The 20,827-nt window shown below is 43.1% G+C and overlaps 1 protein-coding gene across 1 annotated transcript in view; it reads right to left on the bottom strand.

Annotated features, from left to right (window-relative positions):
• KSR1 (kinase suppressor of ras 1) overlaps positions 1–20,827 on the bottom strand; it is a 510,276-nt gene that overhangs the window by 456,523 nt on the left and 32,926 nt on the right. The window lies entirely within an intron of this gene.

Raw genomic sequence — 20,827 nt, 5'->3', positions numbered from 1 at the left:
ATGATGTTGTTGTATTATTACAGAAGAGTAGTGATGTCACAACTGCAATGTAAAAAGAAAATTACAGGCAAGCGTTATTACAAGCTTCCCTATCTGACAAGAATAATACATGCAAAGAGGTGGTATAATACTCCCTCTGAGTATCTGTGTGCTTTTACAAAAAAAAAATTAAAACACTCATTCAAATTTAATCAACATTGGCATGATGAAATCCTGAGTCAGTTTATGTGAGATTGAAACCTACAGGTTGGTTCCAGGCTGTTGTATACCAATGCGTGCGTTTAAGAATAAGATAACACCGCTCTTTTCTACTCTGTTACTGTCAACTAACCAATAATGTAATCAACACTTTGACATGATACAACGCCATCTGTTTCGTAAGCATCAGCAATGAAATGTCTTTAGCAGGATTCAAGTACCGCACGTCAGTGGCTCATCCTCAACTGTTCCTCGAGTGGGGCAGAACTTCCTGGATTTAATGAGCTGATAAGGAAGCAGTTTAACTAATTGCCCCGGGAGTAAGATTTCAACTACTTTGGCTGTCCTCGGTGATTTACAAGATCAAGGATGTGTGGGAACCTACATAATAAGTAGACAAACAAGGCTCTCTTGCTGCACTGGTGGTGTTGCCAGCCGCACTGTGTGCTTTAGGTGCGGGTTTGTGTTGCTGTTTATCGTGTATGCTGCAGTAGGAATTATCGTCAGTCAACAGGTGCGAGGACTCGATAAGCCTTATTTCCACAGTAATATTTCTCCACAGGTTGTGATTTCCTCAGAGCATATGACAGCTGAAAACACGTCAGGCAATGGGCATTTGTGTAGCTCACACCTGTCATTTGTTTGGCCTCCGAGCTGGCAGCATTTTACATACAGTTTGCTGTAAACATGGAAATCACGGTACTATCTGGACAGCAGAAACAGACTCGAGCGGCCGTGAAAGTGAATGCGCTGACGCAATAATGAAAACCAGAAGAATAAATAATAACATCAAGCTGTGTAGGGAAAGCGGCACGCGCCATGTTCCACCGGAAACAGCATTTTCGTTGCTAGGACACCTTCCACGCTTCCGTTGCTAGGACACCAAAATGCAACATGCAAAATGGCGTCGGGCTGTCCACAGTCCCTACGGACTATGGACACGCGCATGCTGTTTGCAATGGACAAATGGCGAGAGCAGCCATCTTTGTCCATTGCAGACGTGTGCATGAGAGCCCTTGCAGAACGGATTCCAAAAGGTGCTCTCCATGGCATGTGCAGCGCATGCGCTGCTTTCGCCAGCCGAGACCTAAAAACTGCATGGTTGTGGACAAGGTGTGTGGGAATGCCATTAGGGTTAACAACAAGAATTGGTGGAACATGTCCTGTGTTGTTAAAGTTAGTGGTCAAGCCAACCCCAAGCAAATGTGTGACCATTTGGCTGATTCGCCTAATGGTAAGAGTTCTGATGTGCTTAATCTTAATGGTTCAGATTTCCTTATGCATGTACCTACTGAGCTGCGTAGAAGCAGCCGTTGACGCTCAGTTCCTGTGAGGTTTCGCTTGTTCCTTCGAAACCTTCTCTTGCTCCTCTCTGTTCTGCTTTCTGTTCTTCCCTTCGATTTCTTCTTTTGTTCCTTGCTCTTTTCTTGTCTTGCCTCTCCTTTGTTTCTTTTTTCTCTTTCCCTAGTGTTCTCTTTGCTGTTCTTTCTTCTTTCCTTGGTCCTTTGGTGGATTCTTATATTTTCCCTTGCTTTTGATGTTTGTCAAAAATAAAAAACAACAACAAAAGGAGGAGGGTAATGGTGTATGGTTACGCTTTGGTCCTGTTGGAATGCTCACAGCTCATTATTGCCTTCGCATGTGTGCATTCCATAGAGAATTTAGAATAGTCCTGGCTGCGTTCTCTTTTGGTCAGTTGGATTTTGCCTTGCTCGTTGTGGCTGCTGCGCAGTCTCTGCCTGTGAATAAACTCTACATTTTACCACCCTTGCTAATTGTAGTGCTTCCTTGCTACAGTCTCCCACAGGGGGGATGCAGGCGTTTGCCCGGGTTTCTCGAGGTGTGACACAATCAGTAGCTTTAGGTATTGGGTCAGGGGTAATGTAGTGTAGTGAGTTGGGTAGAGTTGTCAGGGAGGATACTGTGAGTAACTATGGGATACAATCAGATGCAACTTGAAAGATGTGCTTTGAGTCAGAAGCAGCGCATTGGGGCAACTATATAGTCGATGTAGAAAAATCAGTTACCAAGCTTTTGCTCTCCGAACTGCGGTGCAAACGCTACTGGCAGGTTGATGTCCTGGTCTCCAAGGCGGCTCAAAAAAACAGAGTGACACAAGGTACTTATGCTATTTAAACACCCCTGCTCGGCTGCTCCTTTGATCCAAAGTCCATAACACGGACTGCGATGACAAGAGCTTGTATTTTATGACAACCCCTTGTTTATGAAACGCATTATTCCAGGCAGTTGCGCGACGTGCCCTTACCAGCGGTTTCCGTTAGCAGCCACGCTGGCGCGGGGGCCCCACGAACAGATTCCAGAATGTTCCAGGAAGCGCACGAGGAAGCTTCAGAAGGCCAAGAATCGCGAACGTTTACCGGAGAAGATACCTTCTGGAAAGTAAAAACCCGTGGGCTGTTCAGAAAATCGGTCTTCCCAACACTGCAGCTAAAATGAAGTAAAACAGGCCTACGCTGCCACGTGGCCCACCTCAATGAAGCCGGTGGTTCAATCTACAAAGAGAAGCTAATAACAAATGTCCTTTCTGCGTAAGCAAACCCGCATCATGATTTTTACCAGTACAGGCCTTTGCGTCCACCAGTCAACGAGAAGTAATAGTCCTTTCTTGACCAGAACGCAAACTATAGAGAGTGCTGAAGAACAATAAATGTATGCCATTGCTCTTGCTATAGACAGAGCCATTTAGGCGATTCTGCGAAGGCCGTGTTTTAGGCATAACTAGAGATTTGCAGCATTTGCCGCATACTCCATGATCTGCTGGATAATTTGCAGATTTTAACACAAAACTATTGTTTTTAGGCCAAACAGATCAAAAGTTATTAAGAAGATAGCCCATTTCCGTGCGGTGGACGGGCCTTGGCAAAGGTTGACTGGTCACCTATAAGTTCCATATTGCTGCATTTCTGTGTTACAGTGGTACCGATGAGGGGAAACCGTTGCCCAGGCAGTGTTAAGATGTAAATAATGACTTAGTAATTAAGTAATATCACAAAACGTGCCACAATGTGCTGCGTAATGACTTTTCTGGCTGATTAATTTAGTCAACCCTGTTGCACAATTCGGTCCTCCCTGCCACATAATTCTGGTGAATCTATGGTATGTGCATTTGTATAATGCTACTATATTTTTCATTAGTAAGGCCTTTTGTAAATAGGACACCATTTACAGCTCTGGGCGCTAATTAAACAGCGTCAGAGTTATTTGTTGACAGTGTACTTGTGTTTTGTATTTTTTTACAAGGGAATCGTTTACAATGAATGACACAACAATGGAAATGAAAGCAGGACTATTGAACGCAAGCCTCCAGTGAAACAGGCAACCACCAACAGCTCTCAGCGTCCTCTCCCTTGCGTCCATTGCTCCTTGACCATTATGGAATCTCCAGCCAGATTCCACAATTCAACACGGGCCGAGGAACAGGAACATGGACACGACGGCACGAGGACAGCGATACAACAGAGTCACATTGGATGACAACGGTATTGTTTAATAATGGATTAGAAAAGATATACAGGCCTACAGTCGGTTATTGACCTACGCGAATCCTGATGTGCATGGATGTGTACCAGAGGACACTGCGGTTTGTTTTGTGCTGCTGCGGTGTAGGTTATAGTTTGTTTGGCAAAGGGTGGACTGTTTGAAGGCATCTTTGTTGATTATGTGGCTTTAATGCAGTGTTATGTCCATAGGAGTTCAGTAAATGTATGTTAAATTCTTCTGGATTGTCGATATATAGGGTGATGAGGGTATGAATCTGATTTTGAAGTGGTAAACACCTAGCCGGATATATGACCTGCAGCCATGCTGCGACCATGATTTTGTTATGAATGCGCTCTAATGAGTATAGGGGCAGTAGTGTAAAGTAATAACCAGGGCAACTGCAATGTTGTGGCCGTGCTGTTTTCTGCATGATCATGGATTTAAAACAATTGCCACATAATACATCATCTGCTGCATAATTTGCTGCTTGCAACCCCAAAAATTAGATTTCTACTTGAAATGGATAAAAAGTTACAGAATGGTGCTGTGCAGACACTTTGCTAAGGTCAGCTGGCATTCCCTCAGTTGCAGATTGCTGTATTTGGGTGCTAAATTTGTACCAATAGAAGGTGAAACTTTTATCCTAAAGGTACGAATGTGTGTTACAATCAGGGACTAACACGGCAATATCTGCCCCTTTTGCTGCACAAATTGCCTTTTCTTGCCGCAAAATGTAGGCAGTCTGCCACATACTGTGATCAAGCATCGCAGCATAATTACAAGGGCCTTCACTAGATATGGATCTGCCGTATGAAGGGGTCCTTTGAGAAATGGATGCAATTATGTAATAAAGTGGTAGGCCATCAAGGTTTAACAATAGTTTGCATACACCTCCCACAGGTCATATAGCAACGTTCTTCATTAATGAACAGATATGGCTGAAGAGGAAGCGAGTCATAATTTTGAATGTATTCAAATTCAAAAAGGGAGACGTCGATCTAACAGTAGTCTTTGAGTATATCAATTCTGCCCGAGCACCTACCACGTGGAAAGAGCTGGTGGACCCATTAATGCCATAGTCAGATTAGAAGTGATGCTGCTGCAATGGGACGGCCAGACCTCATGAGCATGAGGACACTGAAGGCCAGCCCAGCTTTGAGGAAGTTCAGGGGTATTCCCCGAAGAGCTCTTTGTTACCGACAACAACAGCGTTGATAGCCCAGGAGGCCATGACGTACAGTAGGTTTCATCAATCTGCATACTTTGCCACACATCAATGGAGAATTTCTTAAGATTTCTCAGTAACTTTACTGGTTTGGAAGTAAACGATGCAAATTGAAGCTCTGTTGCAATTTTTGAAAGGTTATTGAAATATTTTGACGCCACGCAATAAAGACACTCACTGGTGTTGAAGGGAATACATTTCATGTAACGCAAGGAAAAATCTTATTGCAGTACATTCGCCAAGACAATAACATGACACAAGGAAGCAGAAGTCCCCAATGTGAGGATTATTTAAAAAAACATTTAAGAAAGAAAATGCCCAATTTCGTAGCTCTTTTTCTGTTCATTAATCTTAGATGCAATACCTTTTTTTCCCTCCACAATTTTCCAAACACCTGAATCCTTTGCATTTCCTGGGTACTCAGAGTGTGTATATGGTCTGCACTTTTCCTCAGAGACTATTGATCTTACACTTTGAACGCATTTTCTAAATATGAGAGGTCTTTGAAATATGCCTACCGATTCTGATGCGTTGCTGGAAGCACATCTACGTATGGGATGTTGTGTGAGACTAAAATAGGAGCACTTGCGATGAACACAAGTAGAACTTGAGGTTTATTGTTGAAACTGTGACTGGTGCAAAGTCAATGCAAAAAGACACAGCACTATTTTTGGTGTTAAACCAGATACAATTTTGCACAAAGGTTCCTGCTCTCCTGCGAACTGTGCCAGAGCGGATTTAGTGACAATTTTGCCAGTATCCTTGGGGTGAACCTCTCAACGCATATCATGTCCGAAAAGACTGGTACATGCAGGAGGAAATCCCACCCAGTTTGTAAATGACCTTGAGCATGGTCACAACCTTCTCTCCAGGGCCAGGCAGTGTGCCACACCAATGAAGATTCTTCGTCTTATGCAATCCCAGTTAAGGCATGGCAGTAGTTGGCCTAGTCATATATTAAAAAGTGTTCATGGCACATACCATAGTCTTTGTGCGTAATTACTGGATTTACAGGGCTGCGCTCCTTGCACTTTTGGCCTATATATAAAATTTGTATATAACACCACATCCATGCTAGATGATATTGAGGTCTCTTGCACAGACCAAGCTAACGGGGTGCACGTAGCATACCTTTATTTGCACGGTATCAGAAGGAGGAAGAGGAATGTTAATGAAGAAAAGAGGAGAGTTAAGAGTTGGGGGGGCAGTGCAGTTAATATTAAGAATCACTCAGGTAAGGTAGCAGAGGTTTTTTTCAATAATGTGGAAACAGTTGCTAGACTTTTATGTGACTAAAGAAAATAAATATTATGTCCCTATGAAAGAACATCAACAATGGTTTCAGAGAACTCAGAAGAACGAGTGTTCCAAATTGAAGGTCCCGCTCCTGTGAAAGATCATTTAAGACCAGAGAAGTTTCTGCATTTCAGTTGTCTATGCTCACTTGAGAAGGGCGATGGACCTTGTTCCATTGGGGGCCTGGCAGCAGAGCACAGGTCCAATCTTAAATGGGTCAGTGAAGGCCGAGGAGGACCTAGAAGCATGACATGGGGAGTCATCAAGCGACACGGAATCTGTGCCACCTTGCCCCCTACCTTCTTTTTGTCAACTGCCCTGTTCCCTTCACCCAAACCCTGAGAACTCATAATTTTAGGAGCCCATATTTCAAAGATGACTCCCAACACACCAGGAGAAGCTTTTGCATTGTGACTGAGCCGAAACAGGTTTACTTCTCAAGTCACCAGTCTAAAGTGAATATAACCATTGCATCCCTTAGTAAACAAGGAATCTCAAGAGTTTACTGATAACTATTAATAAATGAAACCTACCCTTTTAGGACAATAAGATACGAATGGGAAAAAGATGTGCCGTACTAGAAGGAGGCAAAAACAGCTTCTCAGGAGAGCGCAAGATCAGCATCTCCAGAGAAGCCCAGGATTCAATTTAGGCTTCTACAGAGATATTATTACACTCCCTTGTGATTAAGAATGTTGGGCAGGATCTAGTCTGCGCATTCCCTACCGGTAAGGAAGGTAACTGCAACCTCATGCTTGCCATACCTTCATTTCCTTTGCAGATACTGGCGAACTACTGAAGCAGTGTTGATGAGGAAGATGGAAGGCACTGTTAAGCTCACTCAAAGGGTGGCAATCTTGGGGATTTCGGGCGAGAGGGATGATGCTGGATATGCCAGCAGACTGGGGCGCTTAATTGCCAAAAGAAAAATTGCTAAGCATTGGTTGAGCAGGCATGACCCACCACTTTAAGAATGGCATCGACACATGGACAAATGCGCATCCTTGGAGATGGGAATTTAACAAAACAGAGGATGCCCAAGTAAGTATAAATAATATGGAGACTTGGGTGGGGGGGGGGTGAAACTTTTAGTTCAGATAATGTTCATCAGTACAAGGGCATAGACAGGGCACTGAGGCTAAAAGGAAACCTATGGATATCTAAATTTCGAGTAATTACTTCAATGTGATGTCAGAATTATTTACTAGTGTGATGAATACCTAATAAAAGGTAGATATTATAAAAAGTCACCAGTGCAGACAATCATCCAAACAGGTTGTTATGTTTTGGGGATACAAATGTCAATCTGGTCAACTTCCATGTGATAAATATGTAAGGAACATTTTTATCTCTGCAAACACAGCAAATATAGATGGTGATCCTTATTCTTTTTTATGAAAGGTATACACCCACAGGCAAATGTGAACCATCCAAACATGATCATGCGTATCTCCCACTTTGCCACCGCTTGAATCACACTCGCTAAGATAACGTTAAGTCTTTAGAGCAAGCAAAAGTTCTGCAAAGTGTTGCATCTATTAAACATCTCTAAGGAGGTGTCACAGAGGGTCTCTTATGGAATTACAAGAACATGCCTTTCAGTTGTGCTCAGTGCAGTGGCAACTAAAGTGATGTAACTGGTAACATGGTTAGAGATAGAGTTGTCGAGGGGTAGAACAGGTAAAGGCAACATGGGAAAGAACTGCGCGTCCTCAGAAACTAGTTTGTAGGAGAAAACAAATCATGAGAGGATGTCATGGAGGGCAGTCCTGTTGAAAGAGATTAAAGGAGAAGGGCTAAGGGAAGAACCTTGAGCAGGGGCGTGGAATTCCTTTCGCCTGGGTCAAGGACAAGTCTGCAAGTGTATTTTGTCCACAGGACAAGTAGGCTGAACACCTCCAGCACAAACCCTTTAGTTTCCAGATCCAAGTGCCACACAGTGTTTTTGGAAATAGATCTGCCTGCTGCTAAGGCAGGTTAGGCATCCATATGTAGAAGATACTCAAAATGGTATATTGGTCAAAACGCAACTCCTTTCCTGTTCTGATGAGCGCGCTCCTACTACAGCGAGTTGTAAGCTCAGCTTGCATGAATGACAGTAGTTGGAAACAAGCATTTGCAATGCAATAGGTCTTGCATTTAGGGAGTTTGAGCTATTGGCATTGTAAATGACAATGCCTTTTATTTATGTTTTGGTTTTTAAAACATAAAATAAAAGGCATTGTCATTTACAATGCCAATAGCTTCCTCGCGTAAATGCGAGACCTGTTGCATTTTCAATGCTTGTTAGATGAGCTTCAAAGACTTTTGAATGGAAGCATTAAAAGAAAACCTCTCATAACTGTACCAACAAATAGGTCCTTTTTCTCACCAGGCACATGGCATGCATGATTAGAAGCTGTGTAGAAATAGCGCTTCGCGGTACTGTGGTTAACACTAATGTACTGGAATCTTTATTTGAATCCCTTTCGGAGCAGTCAGTAAAAGTGGCAAATATATTTGAAAAATTGAGCAGTTAACATGCACCTTTTGACATGACTTTTCCAAAATTATCCTGCATAAAATCCTACTGAGCAATGTGCTGGGTGTTACTCACTTGGTGCACATGGGGGTCTAAGTTTATACTTTTTGACAGGGCTGTTTTAAATTACCAGTCCGGCCCTGGACGTGTTCCAGAGTCGAGTCAATGACAAAGAAGTGGTCCAAATGCTACGTTCAGAAGGGGGAGGGTGTGGCTTAACGGCCAGTGCAGCCGATTTGGGCGCTGAGAGATCCAGGTTTAAGTCTCGTCGTGTGCTAAACATCCTGTGATTCTGGGCAAATCACTTCCCCCTGCCTACGGACAGCGCCTACAGACCCTCACGGGTTATTAGCGGCACTATACAAATCCAAGTATTATATTATAGTATAATTATTAAGAAGAGAAAGAGGCAGCCAAAAGACGAGGATCAAATGTCCAAGCAAAATGGAAAAAGTGGCCTAGAAGGAGACTAGATAAGAGGGGGGGGGGGGTGGAGGAGTGGCCCGAACGCTACTCTTAAAAGCTGATGAAACACAACTAGTAGAAATGGACAAAGTATTGAGGAACTATATGCAGCCGTTCCAGGTGTTCTGAATTTCCAGTACCGACGGGAATCTCTGTACGCAATTACGAGTTTGCAGACCAAGAATTACTTGGCATAATTCTGCATGGAAAGCTGCATGTTTAAAGCTACAGATCAAATTTTTAATGAAACTGCACTACAGCAACAGCACCGGCCCTGATAGAATATTAATGGCCGCCGAGCAGCACGGTAGCAGCAGAAAGCCTTTTAGGCTCTTACGCAACATGTAGCTAAATTAATTATTTGCAGGGAAAGGATCCCATACCCCGGCAGCCTCCGAGGGATCAGTGAGAGCCGGACTGCAGAGGCGCTCATTGGCGACCCTCAAATGTCAGACACCGGGAGGAAAGAAGAGGCCTGACAGGGAAGGAGACACAGAGATCTGGATGGGAGGGGGCGCGAGAAAGACAGGGACAGCGAGGTACAATGATGGAAGAGGTGGCGACGGAACGGGCACAAAGAGGGGAGAGGGCGCGAGGTAGACGGGGACTGCAGGTTAGACAGGGACAGCGGGGTACAATGATGGAAGAGGTGGCGACGCGAGAAAGGGAGCGGGCACAAAGAGGGGAGAGGGCGCGAAGTAGACGGGGACCACAGGTTAGAGATAGGAAATGATGGAAGGCTCGTGAGAGAGAGCAGGATAGAATGGGGAGAGCGGGAGAGACAAAAAGCAGTAAATTTAGACATAAGCGAAGAGAGAGAGAGAGCGGTAAATACAGACATAAGCGAAGAGAGAGAGAGCAGTAAATACAGACATAAGCGAAAGGGAATGGGGTCGTAAGAGAGACAGAGGCCTAGGAAAAGGAGGGGAGCCAGGTAGAGAACAAATGCGTATTACGAAGAAAACAAGACAAGCCCGGCTTCTAAAGTGGCCCGGACGCGAGCGAGCGCCCGCCGCGCGAAAGTGAAAGCAAATTTGTCACGGCGAGACGCGGCGTAGCGTGGCGCGCGCGATTGGCGGGGGAGCGCATTCCAGACGGGAGAGCGGACCCTTTGAAGTATGATGCCGAGGGCGCCAGTGGGCTGAAGCGCTTCCCCAAACGGATTGCATGGCGGCACGATGCACGTGATTGTGACATGCAATCCACTTTTGGGAGCACTTTGAAATGCCCCTCTTACTAGAGTCTCGCATAGCGATTGCGTAAACGCAATAGCTAGGTGAGACCTAAAAATGGAGGATGGTTGCAAGCAGTTGTGCTGCAATATCAAGCGATTTGCTTACTTTCGCAATAAAATGTACCCAAAAATATTTGCAATTTGAAAAAAAAGGAAGGTCCAAGGCAATTTTACTAAACTATAGTGCTTTTTTCAAAGACAATTAAAAATAATATTTCCCTAAAGCATCATTTAATTAAACGTGTTTGACGCAACCCACTTTTTAAAAATGAAGTAGAAGTGTAAAACTAATTTGTGCCAGTCCAGTGACAAAAGTGCATCAACAGGCTTTTGATCATGCTCTAGTGCAGATTTACGACTTTCAGGAATTCACAAGAATTTATGGAAATAGGCCTGGACCCATCCAACTATTGAAGCAATTTTTGTGAACTCCATTTTCACACAAGTAAATATAAATGGGCATATTGTCTCATGCAGAATTCTGCAGAACAAGTGCAAATTCTCATGTTCAAACTTATTTGGTTTTCCTCCAGGGGAAAACATTGCCCGTACCCCCAAAGTGAAAACTCTTCTCTCAGCATGGATTTGTTTTTTAACTCCTGCCCTGTTCAGGGGTAAATTTCCAACCTTTTCCAGGTAGGATGGGGTTGGAAAGAAGTTGGTGAATGCCGTTAAACATGTAAAACTGTTGGTGTGCTTAAACACAAAGTGAATTCCACCATTAGAAAGACCACTTTCAGCCACTGTGAGTGGATTTGCTCACACGAAAATCTTCATCGGAGTAAGTCCCTTAATGAGTGAAAAACCAACATTTGTCTGCGTAAGCCAAACTTACATGCAAAGATAACCGATAACATTTTAACTGAGAAGACTTTGCAAAGTTAATTTCATTGTAAAAACAAATCTCCTGTCATTCTCATAGTACTTACCAGTGCTCACAATTAAGGCATGCAGAGAGTGTGGCAAAGTGATATGAAGACATTTGCCCAAGGATCACAACACGATGTGGTCACATTGAAAGTGTCAGACTCAAGCCAATCTCCTTGATCCTCAATTGGCAACCTAGAAACTGGACTGCAAGTCGAATCTGAACTTATTTACAGGAGCATTTTGTGAAACTGAGTAAATGCTTAAAACTAAATTTTCTAGTGCAATGAATTTCCTCAAAAAAACTAAAGTAAGAAAGAAAGCAACAATTATTTCCTGATCTTTGCTATATTCAGAACTCTGACTTATGAAAGTGCTAGCATACCTGGAGCTCTACTGTGGTAAGAAAGCTGGCCTAAACAGAGGTGTTGTAAATGCAGAGCCTGTGAATATTAAACAGAGGCCTGGTGTGTTCGGAGTCCCGCAATGTACGATCGGAGCCTTGCTAAAATACAAACCCTGACCCCATGTGAGCCCTGACATAATCAATAAGGTGTGTTATAATGAGAATGCTGCTATAATTTGTCACTTAATGGAACACCTTATTTCTTTTTACAGGATAGGTAGATTTCTGAAGCATCTAGTCCCTGGGCCAATTTGAAATTTAATAAATCTCCCACCTCTGCTTGAGAAAAGTACACAGGTGTGGGTGGAGACCTAGAGAAGCACCGTGCATGGGGCACAAACCAACAACTAGGTAGGAAGCAAAGGAGATCTACAGAGTACAGATGGTTGTATCCAAGCAAGTATCCATGTGTGTTGATACTTACAAAGAAGATTTTTATGTCATGCAAGCGCTTTCAAAAAATCCTTAAATCTCAAACTTTTATGACATTTTGGACTAAGCAACAATGCAGAATCAATCAATCAGGGGTTTATATAGCACGTTACTCACCTGTGAGGGTCTCAAGGCGCTTGGGGTGGGAGGGGTAGGGAGGGAGAATGAAGACAGGCCAATAAATAAGCTCTGCAAGTCCAAAAACGGAATCACCAAGAGGTATCATTACCGTCTTTACTGTCATCTGATGAAGTCCACCAAACTTTAAAGAGATGCGCATTGTGCTATCTTATCCTACAATGTTTTGGATAATCTCAGCTGAAAACCCAGAGTTCATGGATAGTTACTGCCACTGTTAGATTGGGAGATGCGGTATCCAGGCCATATTTTAATCATAAACAGGTACGTTAGAAGAATTGGTGTAATCCAAGTTTAAGGAAAAAGCAGGTGATGAGAAAGGGTAAATTCCTGAAATGTCAGTAAATTTGTTCTATAAAATAGAAAGGACATATTTGGACAGCAAATGTGTGACTCGAATAATTTTTTCACTAGTAATTCAGGCATGGTGCCAACCTAATGAACCACTGTGCTCTAACAGTGAGGAACATGTCTACGTTTTCTACTATCAAAACTCTACAGGGATCAGATCCATTTAAGGAGTACTGTTGTGTCATTGTGCTGGACTGGACTGAAAACATACCAGAAAAGGGTGCATAAGGGTGGAAGAGATCATTAACGTCCATTCACCAAAATGCCTGGATAGGGGAAGTGACATCACGCCCTTTGACCTTCATTTTCACTCATACGCACCTATACACACACATTGACACATACAAACATTCTCGCTCACATAAACGCACTCTCACCTGTAAGCACGCACACAACAAACATTTAAAAGCATTTTTTTTACTTACCCCAGTGCAAGTGAATGTCACATTGAAGCTAATTGTGCTCCATTTTTTAAATACACTAATAGTAAATAATGCAATAATATTCACTATTAGTGTAATAAAAAAAAATGAAAGAAAACAAGAAGAGTGGATTCCCAATCGACCTCCATAGGTATGAGCTGTCCCTGTATTGTATTGTGAATTTATATATAGCGCAAAACTGTCACCCTACGGGTATCCTGGAGCTGCAGCTTGCCAAGTTGTCACTAGGCAGAACAGATATCCTATACGCTGATTTGGAGATCTCATATTACTCAACCCTAGGGAAGAGCCATGTCTTTAAGCTCTTTCTAAATGGGAGCAGTAGTTTAGTGTGTCTAATATGCAGGGGAAGGGTGTTCCAGATTCGTGAAGCAGCTATTCCAAATGCTCTACCGCCCGTCCTGGATTTCTTAAATCTGGCAGTAGTTATCAAACATGCGCTGGAAGAGCGAAGATTTCTTCCAGCGTTGTACCAGGTGAATTTCTCCTGCATGGACATTGGGCCCAGACCATGTACTGCCTTGAACACAGTGCAGAGAGATTTGAATAGAATTCTCTCCTTAATGGGCATCCAGTGGAGGTCCTTTAATGCCTCCATTGATGAGGACCTGCGCTGCCTATTTAATGACAGTTTGGCTGCTATAGACTGAATCCTCTGCAGCTTCAGTAGCACTGATTGTGGTGCTCCCAGAAATAGTGAATTGCAGTAATCTGCTTAGAATTATACTCCTCGCTACTAAGGGTCTGGTGGCACTTGGCAGTAGTGGGAGAATCTGGCGTAGTGCTCTTAGCTGTAAAAAACAGGTGCCAACTGTTTTATTGGCTTGTGATTCCATTTGAAGATTGTCATCTATTAAAACTCCCAGATTGCGTACTGTTCTAACTGGGACCAGTGGTTCATCCGTAGGGGAGAATCTAAACTCAGATGGCAGAGGCCGCATCACTTTAGCCGTGGAGCAGTATACAACCTCCGTTTTTCCATTATTAAATTGTAGAGAGTTTGTCCTGAGCCAGTTGGAGGTCTGGCGCATGCACTCCTGAAATATTTCTATAGACACTGCTTGATTTCCTTCCATGGAGAACACCATTTGTGTGTGGTCCGCATAAGGATTTATTAATAGGAATCAGGGGGTGCAGATAGATGTTAAATAAAATGGGGCTTATTGATGAGCCCTGTGGCACCCCGTGATACACAGGGGTCTTAGGGGATGTGAACGGTGGAATAGTCACTGCCTGTTGTCTGCCCATCAAATATGATTGCAGCCACTTCAGTGCCCGCCCTCTTACTCCTATGTTCTCTAGTCTCTCAAGCAGTATCTCATGATTCACTGTGTCGAATGCAGCAGACATGTCTAGTAGTACTAGGACAGATGGATTACCATTGTCGGCAACGCATTCTCAAATTATCCAGTACAGTCACCAGAGCCATTTCGGTTCCGTGCCCTGGTCGGAACCCAAATTGGTCCTTATCTAGCAGATGGTTTTCTTCTAGATAAGAGGACAAGGATTTACTAACTGCCCTCTCCAGGATTTTTACTGGATAGGGTAGAAGGGACATCGGTCTAAAGCTCAAAGGACGTGTCGGGTCCAAAGATGGTTTCTTAAGCAGTGGGGTCACTACTGCCTGTTTCCATGCTTCAGGGACAGTTCCATTTTCCAGTGACTGACAGCAAATCTGTCGCAGCCACGGAAATAGTTCAGACTGGAACTCTTTCCATATCCCATGTGGAAGGGGATCTAGAGGAGAGCCCGAGGATACACAACAGGCCAGACTGTTAAATGTATCCTCAGTAAGAGTTTGAAAACACTCTAAGGCGGGCAACCGACGGCCAAGAGGTATCTCGGTCTGTCGCTCTACGAAGAGTGTCTGAGATGGTTCCTTTTCCTCCTCCAGACAACTGTTGTTGTTAGCATTCAGGCCCCCAACAATCTTATTGATCTAATCCTCAAAATGGGCAGGGATATCGTCGCTGAGTTTCTGAGTCGCATTTACCTTGTTGCCCATACAAGCAGGATTAGATAGGTCCTTTATAATACCAAAGAGCGTTCTTGTACTATTGGGCGCCTGCAAGATGGTTTTTGCATAGTACTCAGCTTTGGACCTGGAAATGGCTTCCTTTTTACGAGGCCTGTAGCTGTTTCAGTTCTTTTTTGTCCGATTCACCATACGACCTTCTCCATTTCCTCTCCGCCTGTTTGCGATTTTTCCGCATCAATTTTAGCTCCTCACTGTACCAGGGGGCCGAGGGTTTCTTTCTATTCTTCAGCCTTTTTATTGGGACAATGTGATCTAGGGTACCGTTTATGTAATCACAGTAGATTTGATGGATTTTCCCTACAGAATTAGTGGGGACAAAGGAGTTCTGTGCTGGGAAAATCGGGTGTAATCTATTTTTTAATAACTTGGCCCATTCTCTGCCCTTGCGGTAAGTTATTGACTGATTTCTGCTATTGGCTGAACTAGGTAGTGTAATCCTAAAGTGGATTAAAAAGTGATCAGTCCAGCATTTAGCTAATACCTCAATCATCTCTGTCTCACTACAATTTGCGAACAGAAGGTCAAGGCTGTGCCCTCCCTGGTGGGTCGGCTGATGCACAAGTTGGTGCAGATTAATACTTTCGCAAATTTGTGTTAAGTCTCTGAGATGGGGCCCTAAATTCCCATTATCCCAGAGATTAAAGTCCCCCATATGATCATCCTTGAGTGGGTTAGGGTTAAGTTGGCTGTGTTCCTGGCAATGGTTTTGCCACCTCTGAGGCCAGGGCTCACAAAAGCAGGGCCGGGGTCGCAAAAGCAGAGTCAGGGGTCGCCAGGGGCAAGCCATGGGTCGCAGCTGCGACCACTAGATGACATCCATGAAAGAGATCGGTATGAGCAGGTGGTTGTTGTCTTGAATTTGTTCAGGTTCCCAAGATCCTTTTACCAGGTCTTGAAAAATCCCCCTCCATAGATCTTAAATAATAGATGAATAAATCAAATTAAACAAAATACAGCCAGGTTCTGCCAGAGAAACACCATTACTGCTAAGGCCAGGCAGAGAACTTCGCTCCGCCAGTGGAGTGTGCGGAGTTTGGCCTACACGTGCTCCGCTGAGAATGCAGAATTTAGGCAAAACTCCGACTCCACAGCAGAGCGGAGTTAGCCAGCCCCCCGACAAAAAAAGGCTCCCCAGCTCCACCCCCCCAATAAAAAAATATTAAAACATAAATTTAAAAAGAAAAAAGGCACTTACTTGTACTGTGGCGTCTCCGGGCTGCCCTCCTCCTCTGTGCAGTTCTCGCAAGACATATATCGGACGTAGGGGTTTGTGGGAGAGAGACCACAGCGAGGAGGCCAGCCTGGAGATGCCACAGTATGGTAAGGGCCTTTTTTCTTCTCAAATTTGTGTTTTAATATTTTTAGGGTGAGTGTGGAGGTGGGTAGCGGAGTTCTACAGAGTTTTTTCCCAACTCCGTGAAACGCCGCACAGTTAAGGTACAGGAAAGTGCAGTTTTGCAGTCTAAGTTACAGAGCAGGGAGTAGGAGTAACTAGTCTTTTTCTGACTGGCAAAACAGAGAATTTAACTTTATACACATCCGACATCCCGGAAACATACACAATTTGCTCAATTCTTAATGTTGAAATTGGATGAGAATGTTGTTTGCGTCTTGTCTGGCACTTAAAATGAGGGAGCAAGATTACTCAATCAATCAATAAATACTTTACTCAGTTGAATACAAAATATAAAAGTACATCACATGCATAAAAACAAAGATAAAAAGTTAATTTCTTCATAAATACACATCTTCAATATTTAAATACTACAAAAGGGCAAGATTACTCATAAATGGTGGAAAGAGAGAGTGTGACTCTGCCCCCAAGCCTACCAGCCTTTTAGTGTCCCTGGTCCGTATTCATAATCCATATCTACAGCCAAGCTGTCATGTCTCATGAACACAAGGGCCCTTCATTTAAGCAAACACAAATGGGTATCGCGGCTACTGTAGAACATCTACCCTCAGTGAAAGACGAACAGATGTGCACACAAAAAACACCTTCACCAACAGCAACCTGTGGCAGGTGTTCGGAAAGGCATTACAGTTACAAACACAAAAAGGTTTTCTTTTTCTTTTTTTGTGCAAATACTTCCATTTGGGTTCAGCTGTGCCTGTCAAACTATAAATAGAACAGTTTCTAACGTTATAACCAATAACCATACAGTCCAATGCCTGGGCAAGAGGCAGAAGAATGAATGTGTTAATGTACATGACATGGGCTCTAAAAACATTTGAATTGTGAACAAATGGAAAAATTAATGGAAAAATCAACGAAGTAAATGGGTAGATTCTTGATGCTTAGGGCCTGATATATGAAACTTTTATTGGCAAAAAGTGATTGCAAATTAGGCTGGAATAGAATTTTGTGAGCCAACCTACATACTAATAGGTCGATTCATAAAATTTTGATTTGTAGTGGGTTGCAAGGTGACCTTTCTCATCAGTATTTATTTGTGAGTAAGTTGGACATTGAGTCTCGCTATGATTGCATGACATCACAGGGATGGTGGCCTGCTGAGGTCAGCAGACCATCAACAAACCACCATGTCTGTCGGCTGCATTTAAAAAGAAAATGTTAATTTTCTTTTTAAGTTTGTGAGTTGGCAGTGATCCCCCTGCGATTTTGCGGTCACCAACCCTTTGATTTTGTGAATTGCAACCTTTGCAACCACAAAATAGCTTTGTACATCAGATCCCAAGTTACCAGTGATCCATATGTATTGGAGTATCGTATATCCGAGCATGGTCAGGACAGCATTAACTGCGAAGCAAAAGTTATATGATCAACAAAAATTTCCTGGAGATCTTACAATATTTAAGACGTTTCTTCGTCAGATTGCTTCCAAGGTTGGCACCGACAATAGTTTGACTGGGGTATATAGTTCCATATTTCCCCTTGCAGCAGACTAAAACAGGACTGCAGTTTTAAAAGGAAAATATGTAACAGTGAAGTAAAGGCCCAACAAAATGAATCCCATGGTCAGTACAAGAAGGCCATTGTAGGCAATTCCCTTGGATCTTGAAGGCAGAGTTGTTCCATAAAGAAGACATGGCCCTCAGTTTCAGATTAACACGAAGAACGACTGATACAACCTACAGCGGGTCACTTTCACACAGCGTAGTAATCACTTGCTAGACCTCAACCAGCCATCTGTGAGAAAAGGAAGTAACTCACTGAGAACAAGGATATCTCAGGGAGTATGACGATACAGACCCAAAAATACACGCTACTCCAAAGAAAAGTGAAACTGAGCATTCTTCAAACAGCCTTCAGAACTATAACACTATTTTTATTTTCTAGAAAAAGACTTATCGGATGGTGTTAGAGTTTGCAACTTTCAGTTTCTAGACTTCTGCAAATAATTGGGGCTCCGAGAGGTTCCATACTTGACCAAGGTAAAGACACAAGCAATTGTTTTACTGGAAAGAAACTTAGAAAAGGATCTTCAAACATAGGTGAAGATCCATGCTCAGCTTTCAGAATTTCAATTTTTTAAGATGCGTTTACATACAATTAATCTAAATGGAACTCATTTATATAGTCCATGGTTAACTTGATAATCTACTTTGAATGCGCACTCACTGGACCTTCACACGACACTGTTGATTTAGCGGTGCAACAAATCTCCACCTCGCCTGAAGTCCCTTTCCATTGCACACATTGTGGTAAATAAAATTCCTTTACCTGGACTTAATTTGATACAGAAACATAATAAAATAGCTCAGTAAAATGAGAGGCAGAATCCGTGGTATTAGAGGTTCGGAATGGGCTTTATTCCAGTGATCGATTATAATCGGTTGCTCCAAGTTCCATCACCACGGGGGTTCAGGAAGTGAAGTACATACATTATTGACATGAAATGACTTTTATAGATCATACATTACAATGAAGCGAATGCAGTAGGCGTAACAATTGATAAGGAAAATGACGATTTATCTGCGTAACCAAAAAATGGGTGTAATAAGGAGTAAAAAGGAACATAATTGGTTATGATGTCACATATAGGTGGATCTATAAGATAATACTTGGCATAGATGCGCGCGCAGCAACATGACGTGTAATTGACGTGTAACTAGGGGGTGAAGGGGACTTGACATTTAGCTCTACATGTGGAGACAAGAAGTCTGGGGGGTCAAGTCAACCTAATCCCAAATCATATCTAACATCCTATGTTTAAAGAACTATGTTATCCACGAAAGAAGGACTCTCGGACAGAATCTATTCTATACTGACTGTGCGTGCGTGTACAAGCGTCTAAGTGTCTACACTAAATGCGAGGGGGTAGAAATATTCCATGGTAACAGGGCTATGAATTACTTGCATGAGGACAGAGAAGCCGGGCCTTTTGCTCGGTAACTGGAAGAATGTTTACTTAAACTACTAGGCAGGAATGCATCGGCTGAGGGGGAAGCAGATAATTCGAAGGTGAAATACAGTTCTTGGCAGAGAATAGGCTGATGTCAGGCTTCGTGAGCCGCGCAGAGAATGAGACAAAGTTCATGGTCACAGATGCAGGCTCAGACTGGAGCTTTCAGAGGCAGAAGGCAAGAAGAGTTTGATGACAGAATCAGGGCCTACTTGCCTAGACTGTAAAATGGAGTAACTGAGCCATATAAAGCCGGTGGCCTTTCATATTTAGGAATGGAATATCCGGCCTATTCATGGCGGATCTGACAGAGGACATGTTGACGGTGGACGCACATGTATTTGCGTCTTCATAACTGGAACTGGAGGAAACATACATGTACTTGTAACATGCACATAGAACCGTTGGGGTCCAAGATAGGGGACATAACTGACCAGAAAAATCCATATTTCCACATTCCCTCCTTGTCCCCTACTTGCCCGTCAAGAGATATCAATCTTCATTAATCCATTGATCTGTTCGTATAACATCATTTGTTCTTCTTTCTTCTTCCGTGACGAATGAAATCTTGGTGGTGGAATACACGATGTGGCACACAGACCACAGATCGCTGGTCCACATTGTAGACATAGACAGCAACTGAATAGTATGAGAAGGCCAATACCTAGGAAGGATAGAACTCTCCATCCCCAGGCTGATATCACACTCCAAAACCAACTGGACCAAGTCCAAGTGCCTGGGTTCCGGTGTATCTGGTTTACAATCTTATGAAGGCGAGTTATGGCTTTATATACAGATGGCGAATTTTCTGGTATGAATACGCAGCAGCTTGATCCGATGACCCTACAAGCTCCGCCCCTATCAGCCAGGATGACGTCAAGGACAAGACGATTTTGAAGCACAACAATCCGCATAGCAGACTGCTCTTCTGTTAAATTGCCTAGGGCGGAAATAGTTTCATTCACTACTGCTTCAAGGGTTCTAGTTAATCTACGTATCAGTTTACTATTAGTAACAGTACCTATATAAGGAAAGATGCCTTTATTGAAATCTGTGTATTTTTCCCATGCTGTTTCAGTGTAATCGACAATTGGGAGATCTCTCCGCTCTCTGTTGTGTACTAAATGAATATTTCTGTAATAATCAGGAGGAGCTAGGAAAACAGGTGGCAAAAGGAATGCAATGTAGCAGGTACCATCCCAATCTAGAGGTAGACGCATATATGCAGTCTGACCACATATAAAGTAGGAGTGGCGATAAGCTCTAAATGAAGATTTGCCTTGATCACTGAATTCTACTATAGTAGTGCATTTACTATGGCCCATATGTATGGAACCAACTTTTC

This window comes from Triturus cristatus, chromosome 3_2 (assembly GCF_964204655.1).
Source record: "Triturus cristatus chromosome 3_2, aTriCri1.1, whole genome shotgun sequence".
NCBI classification, from domain to species: domain Eukaryota; kingdom Metazoa; phylum Chordata; class Amphibia; order Caudata; family Salamandridae; genus Triturus; species Triturus cristatus.
The sequence above is the reverse complement of the archived record's forward strand: the minus strand, read 5'-3'. Positions and strand labels throughout refer to the sequence as shown.